Genomic DNA, 12,360 nt, shown 5'->3' on the forward strand with positions numbered 1-12,360 from the left:
GTAGCAAGCAATCTCTTCATTTAATTTGCTGTTTTACCAAAACTAAAGATTGAGGTTATGCAGCTGTTCTGATAGGCTACTGCCAATAAATTCAATGTTCCACAGAGAAGCAAGTGTGCAGTGAGATTCAATTATTGCTAGATGGACATATCACTTCAGGACACGTTCTCTGTTAAGTGCATCATTAGAAGGTAAATTAGATAATTGAGCATGAGTTTGAAATACCTTCAAGTTTCAGGATTTGATCTGATGTTAATATTTTTTACATATTCTTGCCAAATGTATGTCTATGATTTCTTGCCTAGATTCCAAACCTCAAATACTGAAAAACGAGTACTGGAACCCTGGCAGTTAAGGTGCGAAATTACTCAAAATGCAGTTATTTTAGTAAACTGCTCTTTAGGACACCTCTATTTTCCAGAGAAGTTATATTGCTACCAATCCTTATGGTGCTACCCTGCTGCTACTGAGGAATGGTGGCACCGCTAAAAAGCTATGAAAAGTTTGTTATTTTCTTGTATATATAGTGTGATATCCAAAATTATCCCCAGGGCCCCAACCAAGTCCTACATGCCACTCCACATAGACGGTCAACAAAAGTCATTGACAGTCAACACTAGTCAATAAAATTCCAAGCAAGTCACCTTGCTCAACAAAAGTCCAAGCAAGTCTTCATGGTCAACAAGTCAAAGGAAGGAGAGCCCATAAAAGATAAGTCAAACAAGAAGATAGAGGAGCAAAGAAGCCCAACTCAAGCGAAAAAGCCTTTCTATTTGGGGGGGGGGGATCTCCCCTTCAGGTTAGCGAGAGGCGCATGGGCTAAAGGACTAAAGGTTACATAGTTCTACTCTCCCATCTCCTCTTTTGAAGGGTAGTCTTGGTCATTTATAAAGGACCCCTAGTGATGTAGGGCGGAACCCTAATGGCTGATCTTTCACGATTTGGAGGGGAATTCCCGAAGAACACGATGAACACAAGAGAGGAAAACACTCAAATCAACAAGATCCAATCACACATGTGCTAAATCCACATACACAAAGGGGAGATACAAGATCCAAAGTCAACAAGGAAGGATACATGGTAACTAGTTCATCCCAATCTGTGAGGGAAAGGTCTTGAATCCACTAGGGGGATCTTCCCTCATGAGGGGTCTTGAATCCACTAGGGGGATCTTCCCTCAAGAGGGGTCTTGAATCCACTTGGGGGATCTTTTCCTTAGGAGGTCTCGGTCTCCAAAGGAGTGGGGGATAAGTGGATGAGCAAAGCTCTATCTCTAATGAGCTATCACATTGCTAACCCTAGATGGAGAGGGGAGAGGTCTATATATATTGTTAGTACAAGTTGGGGCGAGTTGGAGGGATACATGGGCCTTTGGCCTATTCACTGCGTGCAGACTGGGGTCGGATGTCCGGGCTGGCGGGAGCGTATTCCTGTTGCTCTCTGTACAGGAGGGGTCGGATGTCCGGGGCTGTCGGGCCAGATGTTCGATGATTGTAGGTGCTCTTCGGCTGTGCTGCTGCTGTGGTTGACATCTCCACGGGCTGGATGTCCGGGGCCTATAGCCTTTCTCCGGTTCCTCTCGTCATGCTCATTCGTCCATGTAGGACTTGTCCATCATCACGAGCATCTCCCATCTCCGGGAGAGTATTCTTGGTACCTAAGCACGCATAGCATTCTGTGTTTAGGTAGTAGCTATGTCTCATGTGGATCATACGGAATATCACTAAGGAGAGATGTCACCTCGGTCTCTAGAGCTCTTGCACGTGCTTGTGTCATCGGTCCACTTGGCACTTGGGGAGACGTAGGTAGGTCCATGGGGATGACCGTAGGATGCTCTGCATCATCCCGTCCGGAAAGATCCGACCTCGGATCGAAAACCTCATCACCATGGTAGGGAGAGAGATCCTTGACGTTGAAGACGTCGCTCACGTTGTACTTGTCTCGTGGTATGTCGATCTTGTAGGCATTATCGTTGTAGCATGCGATCACCTTGAAGGGTCCGTTGGCTGAGGTAGTAGCTTGGACTTGCGCTCGTTGGGGAAGCGGTCCTTGTGAAGGTGTTGCCACACAAGATCTCTAATGTTGAATATCATGGGTTGCTTGTTGATGCTGAGCTTGGTCGCGAGGCGGTGGACTTGGCGCTCGATTGCTTGTCTTACATCTTTATGCACCTTTTTGAGATAGCTCGCTTGTGCACTCGCGTCCATGTTGATGCGCTCTTGTAGAGGTAGCGGTAGAATGTTCAATGGGGACAATGGATTGAATCCATAGACGACCTCGAAGGGGGACTTGCCGGTAGTAGAGTGTCTTGCTCCATTGTAGGCGTACTCGGCGATGGGTAAACACTCCTCCCACTCCTTGATGTTTTTTGATCAACACGCGGAGGAGAGACGACAGCGTTCGGTTGGTGACCTCTGTTTGGCCGTCGGTTTGTGGATGGTTGCCGAAGAGAAGAGTAGCTTGATTCCGAGCTTGGCGCATAGGGTCTTCCAAAAGTAGCTAAGGAACTTGACGTCGTGGTCGACATAGTAGTCTTGGGCACTCCATGTAGGCGCAAGATTTCCCTACAAAAGAGATTTGCAACATGTGAAGCATCGTCTATCTTGTTACATGGAATAAAGTGTGCCATCTTATAGAAACGGTCCACAACAACAAATACCGAATCTTTTCCATTTGAGTTCTAGGCAAACCAAGCACAAAGTCCATACTAATATCTTCCCATGGGTGATATAGAATAGGAAGTGGCATATAGAGACCATGGTATTGAGCTTTAGACTTAGCTTTGCGACATATAGAGCATCAGTTGGTGTAGCGTGAGACGTCATGAAACATCTTGGGCCAAAAGTAGTTCTTGGAGAGCGTAGGAATGTCTTGTCGCGTCCAAAGTGTCCCATGAGTCCTCCACCGTGAGCCTCTTGCAAAAGCAACAAACGAAGAGAAGACTCGGGGATACAAAGCTTGTTAGCTCTCATTAGATAATCATCCTTTATATAATATGGCTCCCAAGTGTTATGCGTTAGACATTTTGCATAAGGAATGGCAAATGAAACATCATGCGCATACAAGTCTTTTATGTGCCCAAATTCTATGACATTCAATTCAAGTTGAGTTACAAGCATGCACTTGCGGGAAAGAGCGTCCGCCACAACATTTTTCTTACCTTTGATATACTTGATGACATAAGGAAATGACTCAATGAACTCACTCCATTTGGCATGTCGCTTATTCAATTTTGTTTGACCTTTAAGGTATTTAAGTGTCTCATGATCCGTATGGATGACAAATTCACGAGGACGAAGATAATGCTCCCACACATGCAAGACTCTCACTAAAGCTATAACTCTTTGTCATAAATGGGATAGTTAAGTTGCGCTCCGGAAAGTCTCTTGCTAAAGCTATTGGGTGCTTCTCTTGCATCAACACACCTCCTATGCCATTACCACTAGCGTCGCAATGCACTTCGAAAGCTTTATCAAAATTGGGCAATGCAAGCAATGGAGCATGTGTAAGCAAATTCTTGAGCTCATGAAATGCGGTATCTTGGGATGGTCCCCAAACAAATGATGCATTCTTCTTACTCAATGCGTGTAATGGTGATGCAATAGTGCTAAAGTCCTTAACGAATCTATGATAAAAACTGGCTAGACCAAGGAAGCTACACACTTGTTGCAAGTTGGTTGGTTGTGGCCAAGTTTTAATAGCTTCAATTTTAGCTTCATCTACATGAACACCCTTAGAAGACACAACAAAACCCAAGAAAACAAGCTTGTCAACACCGAAAGTGCATTTCTCCATATTAGCATAAAGTCGCTCGTTTCTAAGAGTTTGCAAAACGACCCTAAGATGGGTTGACATGATCTTTTAGAGATAAACTAAACACAAGTATATCATCAAAGTAGACCACAACAAATATGCCAATGTATTTGCGAAGAACATCATGCATCACACGCATGAAAGTGCTAGGTGCTTCGGATAAGCCCATAGGCATTACTAACCACTCATACAAGCCAAACTTGGTTTTGAAAGTGGTTTTCCATTCATCACCCTCTTGAATGCGAATTTGGTAATAGCCACTTTTAAGATCAATTTCTGAGAAAATGGTGGCTCGGTAAGCTCATCTAGCATATTGTAAGGCGTGGAATGGGATGCTTATAGCGAATGGTGATAGCGTTGATGGGACAACAATCAGAACACATGTGAAAAGTTCATCCCTCTTAGGCACAAGAATAACCGGAACGACACAAGGACTTAAGCTCTCACGTACATGCCCATTGTCAATGAGATGTTGTACTTGCCTTTGTATTTCTTCAGGGTTGACGTGATATGGTGCCTTATTCGGTAGGGGTGCGCCAGGGACGAGGTCGATGCTATGTTCGATGCGACGAAATGGAGGTAGTCTGGGTGGTAGTCTTCGGGATCATTGCTTCCGGAGAACTTAGGCATGGTGAACTTGAGCCTGTCGTGGCATTGTTCTTCAATGCGTGCGGGTCTATTGTGATGGCGCTCTTGCCTTGGTTGAGGGTCTTCGACCGCTTGTTCCTCGTGCTCCGCTTGATTAGCTTGACGTTGAGGTCGTGGGATTCTTGCACAATTTCTCATTTCTTGGCGCTCCTCGAGGTGTGTGGCTTCTTCTTGTCACTCTCGTCGAATGGCCTCTTCTTGTTTTTGGTTGCGTGCGCTGACGGCTTGGGTTGCTTCATTTAGAGCACGTTGGGTTTCAAGGGCTTGTTTGTCACGGCGTTGTTGCTCTTGTCGAAGGGCGTCGCCATCTTGGTTTACTTGGCGTATTGGAGCTTGCTCTTGGTCCATCGCGGCTTGTTCTTGTCGACGTTGTTGTTCGCGCTCTTGAAGGCGGCCTTGCAAACCATTACCATGGAATGGTTTTTATGATTCTTGACGATCCTCATGAACTTGATGATGAGGCGAACGAGGTCTTGAGTGACTTGAATCCGAAGATGTATCCGAAGAGTGTCGACTTGACTTGACTTGACTGGCTCGGAAGTCGTCCATTTGTGTTGCCAATTTGGCGTCGAGCTCTTCCATGTGGTTGGAAAGCTTGTTGTCGAGATAGTCTCTTGTTCGTCCTTTGAATTGTCGCATGTTGGTGGTGAGTTGATCGATGCGATCGCTTAATGCTTCATTCTCTTGGTGCAAAGCTCTATGCGCGCCGAATGATGAAGCTGTGTACCTAGGGTAGGGTCATGGACCTGTCCAAACTGACCTACCCAAGGATATCTCCAGAAGAAATCATCTTTCAATCTACTTGAAGGCGTCTCACTCGACAGACTTGAAGATACTTGACCAAGAAGCAATCACTCGACCAAGACCAAGCCACTCGACGGTCAGGTGGCCTAAAGGCACTCCGCATGCTAACGGTCGGTTATTAAGTAGCTTTTATGGTCATCATAGCACTTCATTACTAGCGTTACCAGTAACGCCCTGCCTTAATGTACATTGAACCCTTTGTATCGTCGGCCGGCTGGGGTCTTGGCGCACTCTATATAAGCCACCTCCCTCCTCCGAAACATGGGTTCGCATGCCTGTAATTCACACACCCATAATCCAGTCGACCGCCTCCCGGCTCCGAGACGTAGGGCTATTACTTCCTCCGAGAAGGTCCTGAACTGGTAAATCTTGCGTTCCTACAACTCCTCTATAGCTAAGGTCTTGCCTCTTCATACTTAGTCCCCTACATCACTGTCAGACTTAGAACCACGACAGTTGGCGCCTACCGTGGGGCAGGTGTTTTAGCGTTTTGTTGGAGGAGTTGCGATCTTTTTCGACCCGAATCATCATGGTTTTTGGCGGAGTTTCGGTGGAGGGCCGCGAGATCCGTCTCGGCACGCTCACGTTCATCGTCGACGACTCCGCGTGGCTTCAGGAGGCTCCGCTCGACGTGGACGCACTCCCTGTCCGCGGGGCAACGCACTTTAGCGCGTGCGCGCAAGCGCTCTGGTCGGTCGAGACTCCAGCGGTGGGTGAGACACGCGGTGGCACGCCAGTTGGCCACCCCCTCAAGTCGCGGCGATCGAGCCCGATGAATCCCTCTACGACCTGTTCGACCTGTCGACCGGCTCCGCAGAGACCGCATCCGAGTGCAACAGCAGCGATCCGGCGGCGGAGGTTCTGATGGTCGATGGACCTCCCGGTCCTCCCGATTTTCCCCGCACAGACGGAGGCGCGGGTGGAGGCGACCCGTCGCGTCCTCATGAGGAATATCTTCCCGAGCCTCTCACGTCGCTGTAGAGAGAACTTCGCCGCCGGAACATGGATGCATTACACACTCCTATCATTGGAGAAACCCCCGAGGCTCGCGCCTTGGAGGACGCGCGCCTGGCAAACTTGGCCGAGCGCACTCGATTAGAGAACCTCCAGCGAGCACTCGACGAGCGTGCGCGACAACGGGTTCCCGAATCCAGTCGACGTCAGCTCTTCCCGCCCCCGCAGGTATATTGAACTCCGATTCAGAATTTAGCAGCTGCAGCACGCATAGCAGAGTCGATTCAGCCTTCCCAGTCGGAGGCTGGCAGAGGCTTGCTGTAGATCAGAGCGTTGCTCCGGGCAGCAGGAGACCAGAATTCCGCTGTTTCTCAGTCGCGGAACAGGATTCACAGTAGATCCGTTGCCGCAGACACAGTCCAGTCGGCTCATAGCCCAAGATCGCCCCCGAGGCGTGAAGGACATGGGGACCGGCATAATCAGCATGGTAACCATGAGCAATATGATCACCGATTCGATCGTGATGATCGACGTCGAGTGTCCACCCCTCCCCCGAGGAGCGGGTCGTATGCGCCTCAACAACGGGATGTTAGGCGCCCTCGTAGTGTTGGGCAAAGGATTCCAGTCGACTCCAGGGAGCCAGGCTTCGATACGAGATCCATTCTCGTTCAAGGTTTGGTTGACAGGAACAGAGCTCACCGGGAAGGACATGACAGAGATGCTCCTACCAGCAGCAGAGCACATGTTTCGGGGCCAGAGTGCTTTAGTAGGGCCATCAGGGCCGCTGTGATTCCTCCCAACTTCAGGTTGGCGACTGGAGTCAACAAGTTCACTGGCGAGTCCAAACCCGATACTTGGCTTGAAGACTACCGAGTGGCTGTCCAGATTGGCGACGGCAATGATGAGGTGGCCATGAAGCACCTGCCTCTCATGTTGGAGGGCTCGGCCAGAGCGTGGCTGAACCAGTTAGCACCCAGCAGCATTTACACTTGGGAAGATCTTGCCCGAGTGTTTGTCACCACATTTGAAGGAACATGCAAACGACCGGCAGGGTTGACGGAACTGCGGTCCTGCGTGCAGAAGCCGAATGAAACCTTGAGGGATTACATCCAGAGATGGATCACGTTGCATCACACGGTAGAGAATGTACCTGACCACTAGGCAGTCTGTGCCTTAAAAGAAGGCGTCAAGTACAGAGAACTGAATCTGAAATTCGGTCGAACCGGAGATATGTCTCTGAACCGAATGATGGAGATTGCCATCAAGTACGCTAATGGAGAAGATGAAGATCGACTCCGGAGTGGCAAGCTGAAGTCAGTCGTCCAAGAAACCGGAGGAAACTCCAATCGGAAACAGAAGCGGAAAGCCGAGCCAGCTGCTCCTGGGGAAGCTTTGGCTGTGACTCAAGGAAAGTTTAAGGGGAAACTCAAAGGACCTTGGAACCTCAAGAAAGTTAAAGACTAGGACGGAAATGACGTGTTGGATTTTTCGTGCCTCGTCCACATCAAGAAAGATGAAGAGGGTAATTTTATTTACCCAATACACACCACTCGACAGTGTCGATTCTTGATCCAGCAGTTCCAGGGCAAGCAGCCCAAAGATAAAGAAAAGGAGTCAGACAGAGTTGAGGACAAAGAAGATAGCGACGATGGATACCCCCAAGTCAATTCCACCCTAATGATTTTTGCTGATGTTGAGAGCAAAAGTCGACTGAAAGTCATCAACCGAGAGGTGAATATGGTTGCTCCGACAACACCAAGTTATTTGAAATGGTCTCAGACTGCCATCACGTTCGACCAGTCCGATCACCCAACGCATATTGCCACCCCTGAGGTGAATATGGCAAGCTCTGGTGGTCGACCCAGTGGTTGAAGGCACTCGACTGACCAAAGTCTTGATGGATGGTGGCAATGGTTTGAACATATTATATGCTGAGACGTTAAAAGGGATGGGCATTCCGATGTCCAGACTCAGTGCTAGCAACATGAGTTTCCATGGAGTCATTCCTGGGAAGAAGGCTGAATCACTCGGCCAGATTGTTCTTGATGTGGTTTTCGGTGATTCCAAGAATTACCGCAAAGAAAAGTTGACATTTGAAGTTGTAGACTTCCAGAGTGTCTACCACGCTATTTTGGGCAGGCCGGCTTATGCACGCTTCATGGCCCGACCATGTTATGTGTATCTCAAATTGAAGATGCCTGGCCCCAAAGGTGTGATCATTATTACGGGCAATCGGAAGAAAGCGGAAGAATGTTTTTAGAAAGGTTCGAAGATTGCTGATACTCAGATGGCAGTGGTGGAGTTGCAGGAATACCAGAAGACTGCAGACCCGAGTGATTTGTTGCGAGCCAAGAAGCCCGCCACAGAATCGGCTTTTCAGTCGACTGGCAATACGAAGACAGCTCACATCCACCCGACCGATCCCGGCGCTGCTCCGACTCATATCTCGACAACACTCGACTCCAAATAGGAAGAAACGCTCATTCAGTTCCTCCGTGAGAACTGGGACATTTTCGCATGGAAGCCTTCTGACATGCCAGGTGTTCCCAGGGAGCTGGCTGAGCATCGCCTGAGAGTCGACTCAAAAGTAAAACCTGTCAAGGAACATCTCCGGCGGTCCGCCGTCCAGAAGAGAAAGGCCATTGGCGAGGAGGTGGCTCGGCTCTTAGCAGCGGAGTTCATCCGAGAAATTTACCACTCCGAGTGGCTCGCCAATGTTGTTATGGTCCCCAAGAAGGACAAGTCACTTCGTATGTGCATTGACTTTAAACATATCAATCCGGCCTGCCCGAAAGATCATTTTCCTCTCCCCTGCATCGATCAGATAGTCGACTCAACTGCGGGATGTGAGCGATTGTCTTTTTTAGACGCCTATTTCGGGTACCATCAGATCCGTCTGTACGGACCTGACGAGATCAAAACAGCTTTCATCACTCCATTCGGGTGCTTCTGTTTGTTACCATGCCATTCGGCCTCAAGAATGCCGGGGCCACATTCATGAGGATGATTCAGAAGTGTTTGCTCACTCAAATCAGTCGGAATGTGGAGGCGTATATGGATGATATTGTGGTCAAGTCACAGAAGGGTTCCGACCTGCTGACTGACCTTGCTGAAACCTTTGCCAACCTCAGGAGGTATGATATCAAGCTTAATCCATCAAAGTGCACATTCGGAGTTCCTGGCGGAAAATTACTCGGTTTTCTCGTTTTCGAACGGGGAATCGACGCCAATCCAGAAAAAGTCGGCACTATACTCCGAATGAAAAGTCCTGTGCGAGTGCACGATGTCCAGAAGCTTACTGGTTGCTTGGCCGCTTTAAGTCGATTCATATCTCGTCTCGGTGAAAAGGCATTGCCCCTTTACAGATTGATGAAGAAGTCCGGCAAGTTCGAGTGGACTCCTGAAGCTGATGCAGCGTTTGCAGAGCTCAAAGCTCTGCTCTCCACCCAGCCGGTGCTTGCTGCCCCAATCAGTAAAGAGCCTTTGCTGCTTTACATTGCAGTCACGGGACAAGTCGTCAGTACGGTACTTATGGTCGAGCGGGAAGAAGGAAAAGCCTTCAAAGTTCAGCGCCCAGTATATTATATTTCTGAAGTTTTGACCCCGTCGAATCAAAGATATCCTCATTATCAGAAGCTTGTATACGGGATTTATATGACCACAAAGAAAGTTGCTCATTACTTCTCTGATCATTCCATTACAGTCGTCAGTGACGCTCCATTGTCAGAGATCCTGCATAACAGGGATGCAACCGGTCGAGTGGCAAAATGGGCGATTGAACTCCTTCCTCTAGATATCAAGTTTGAGGCAAAGAAAGCTATTAAGTCCCAGGCAATCGCAGATTTCGTCGTTGAGTGGATTGAACAGCAGCTGCCGCCTCAGGTTCACTCGGAGCATTGGACCATGTTCTTCGACGGTTCCAAGATGCTGAATGGTTCCGGTGCCGGAGTAGTGTTGGTCTCCCCCAGAGGAGATAAACTCAGTTATGTTCTTCAAATCCACTTTGATTCCTCCAACAACGAGGCAGAATACGAAGCACTTTTGTATGGGTTGCGCACGGCCATTTCACTCGGCGTCCGTCGCCTCATGGTCTATGGCGACTCAGATTTAGTGGTTAATCAGGTGATGAAAGAATGGGACGTCAGAAGTCCAGCCATGACTAGTTATTGTAATGCAGTGAGAAAGCTGGAGAAAAAATTTGAGGGGTTAGAGCTTCACCATATACCCCGACTGAAAAATCAAGCAGCTGATGATCTGGCAAAAATAGGTTCCAAACGAGAAGCCATCCCCAGCAATGTGTTTTTGGAACACATTCACATACCATCAGTTCAGGAGGATCCCTTCAGTGAAGAGGCCCCGCAGCCAAAAAGCGTCATGGATCTGACTGAAGTTGAAATTCCAGCTGTAGTCGACCTGATCATGGAAGTCTTGGTCATCACTCCCGACTGGACAGTAACGTACATAGCATACATCCTAAGGAAAGAGTTCCCACAAGACGAAGAAGAGGTTCGACAGATCGTCCGACGATCCAAGGCCTTTACAGTCATAAAAGGACAGTTATATAAAGAAAGCGCGACTGGAGTCAGTCAGAGGTGTATTACACCAGAAGAAGGTCGGATGATCCTTGATGATGTCCACTCGGGGACCTGTGGTCACCATGCGTCCTCTCGGACCATTGTGGCTAAAGCATACCGAGCGGGATTCTACTGGCCAAGAGCCAATGAAATGGCAAAAGAGATAGTCGACAAATGTGAAGGATGTCAGTATTACTCCAATATGTCGCACAAGCCCGCGTCAGCCCTGAAAACCATTCCACTCGTCTGGCCCTTCGCTGTTTGGGGGCTGGACATGGTTGGACCACTGAGAACAGGCAGGAGCGGCTTCACTCATGTGCTAGTAGCAGTCGACAAGTTCACCAAATGGATTGAAGCCAAGCCTATCAAAAATCTTGACGCTTGCACTGCTATCAATTTTGTCAGAGGGTTGATATTTAGATATGGAGTTCCGCACAACATCATCACTGACAATGGGTCAAACTTCATTTCTGACAAATTCAGGGCCTTTTGCGCCTCTCAGGGCACCCGAGTCGACTATGCTTCGGTCGCTCACCCCCAGTCGAATGGGCAAGCAGAAAGGGCAAACGGCCTAATTCTCAAAGGACTGAAACCCCGGTTGATGCGCGATCTGAAGCACGCAGCAGGTGCATGGGTCGACGAGCTTCCATCAGTCCTTTGGGGATTGAGGACAACCCCAAACCGATCGACCGGAAGAACCCCATTCTTTCTGGTCTACGGAGCCGAGGCAGTCTTGCCGAGTGACCTGCTTCACAACGCTCCCCGAGTCGAGCTCTACTCTGAAGATGAAGCAGAACAAACCCGGCAGGACGCAGTCGACCTCCTGGAAGAAGAAAGAGAAATGGCCATGATCCGATCGACCGTCTACCAACAAGACTTGCGTCAATTCCATGCCAGAAATGTGAAGGGTCGAGCCTTCCAAGAGGGAGACTTAGTCCTCCGAGTGGATCATTAGAAACCACACAAACTCGCCCCTACTTGGGAAGGCCCCTTCATAGTCACCAGAGTCCTTCGTAATGGAGCATACCACCTCTACAATGTCGATCGCCAGATTGATGAGCCGCGAGCCTGGAATGCGGAGCTTCTCCGCCCCTTTTATACTTGAATCCTCACTCGGATGAGATGTAATAAGAAAAAACTCCTGTAGTTTATTTTTCAAAGACAAGAGCGTTATAATTTTTCCAGTGATTGTTATTGTTTTCTGTTTGCGAATGAAATCCCCTAGTGGGTGGCTTAGCTGCGAATCCGTTTCGCCTAAGTTTGAAAAAATCCTACCGAGTGAAGAGCAGTCCTCCCACTCGGGGGCTTAGCTGCAGTCCAGTACTCGCCTAAGTTCTCTCACTTGAGGACCTAGCTGCAGTCCAGTACTCGCCTAAGTTCTCTCACTTGAGGACCTAGCTGCAGTCAGGTACTCGCCTAAGTTTGAAAAAATCCTACCGAGTGGAGAGCAGTCCTCCCACTCGGGGGCTTAGCTGCAGTCCAGTACTCGCCTAAGTTCTCTCACTTGAGGACCTAGCTGCAGTCAGGTACTCGACTAAGTTTGAAAAAATCCTACCGAGTGGAGAGC

General features: G+C 48.7%; 1 protein-coding gene across 3 annotated transcripts in view; it reads left to right on the forward strand.

The window, feature by feature from the left end:
* The window catches only part of LOC119300667 (fructose-bisphosphate aldolase-lysine N-methyltransferase, chloroplastic-like), a 36,757-nt gene that overhangs the window by 16,571 nt on the left and 7,826 nt on the right, over positions 1–12,360 (forward strand). Inside the window, exon 12 of one of the 3 annotated variants that reach the window (XR_005146555.1) lies at positions 64–191. The exons of 1 other annotated variant lie outside the window; for it this stretch is intronic. The gene's annotated coding sequence lies outside the window, so the exon portion shown is untranslated. The remainder of the gene's footprint in view (positions 1–63; positions 192–12,360) is intronic. One more of the 3 variants, XR_005146554.1, reaches the window with a different exon arrangement.

The sequence above is a fragment of the Triticum dicoccoides genome, chromosome 5A (genome assembly GCF_002162155.2).
Source record: "Triticum dicoccoides isolate Atlit2015 ecotype Zavitan chromosome 5A, WEW_v2.0, whole genome shotgun sequence".
Classification (NCBI taxonomy): Eukaryota; Viridiplantae; Streptophyta; class Magnoliopsida; order Poales; family Poaceae; genus Triticum; species Triticum dicoccoides.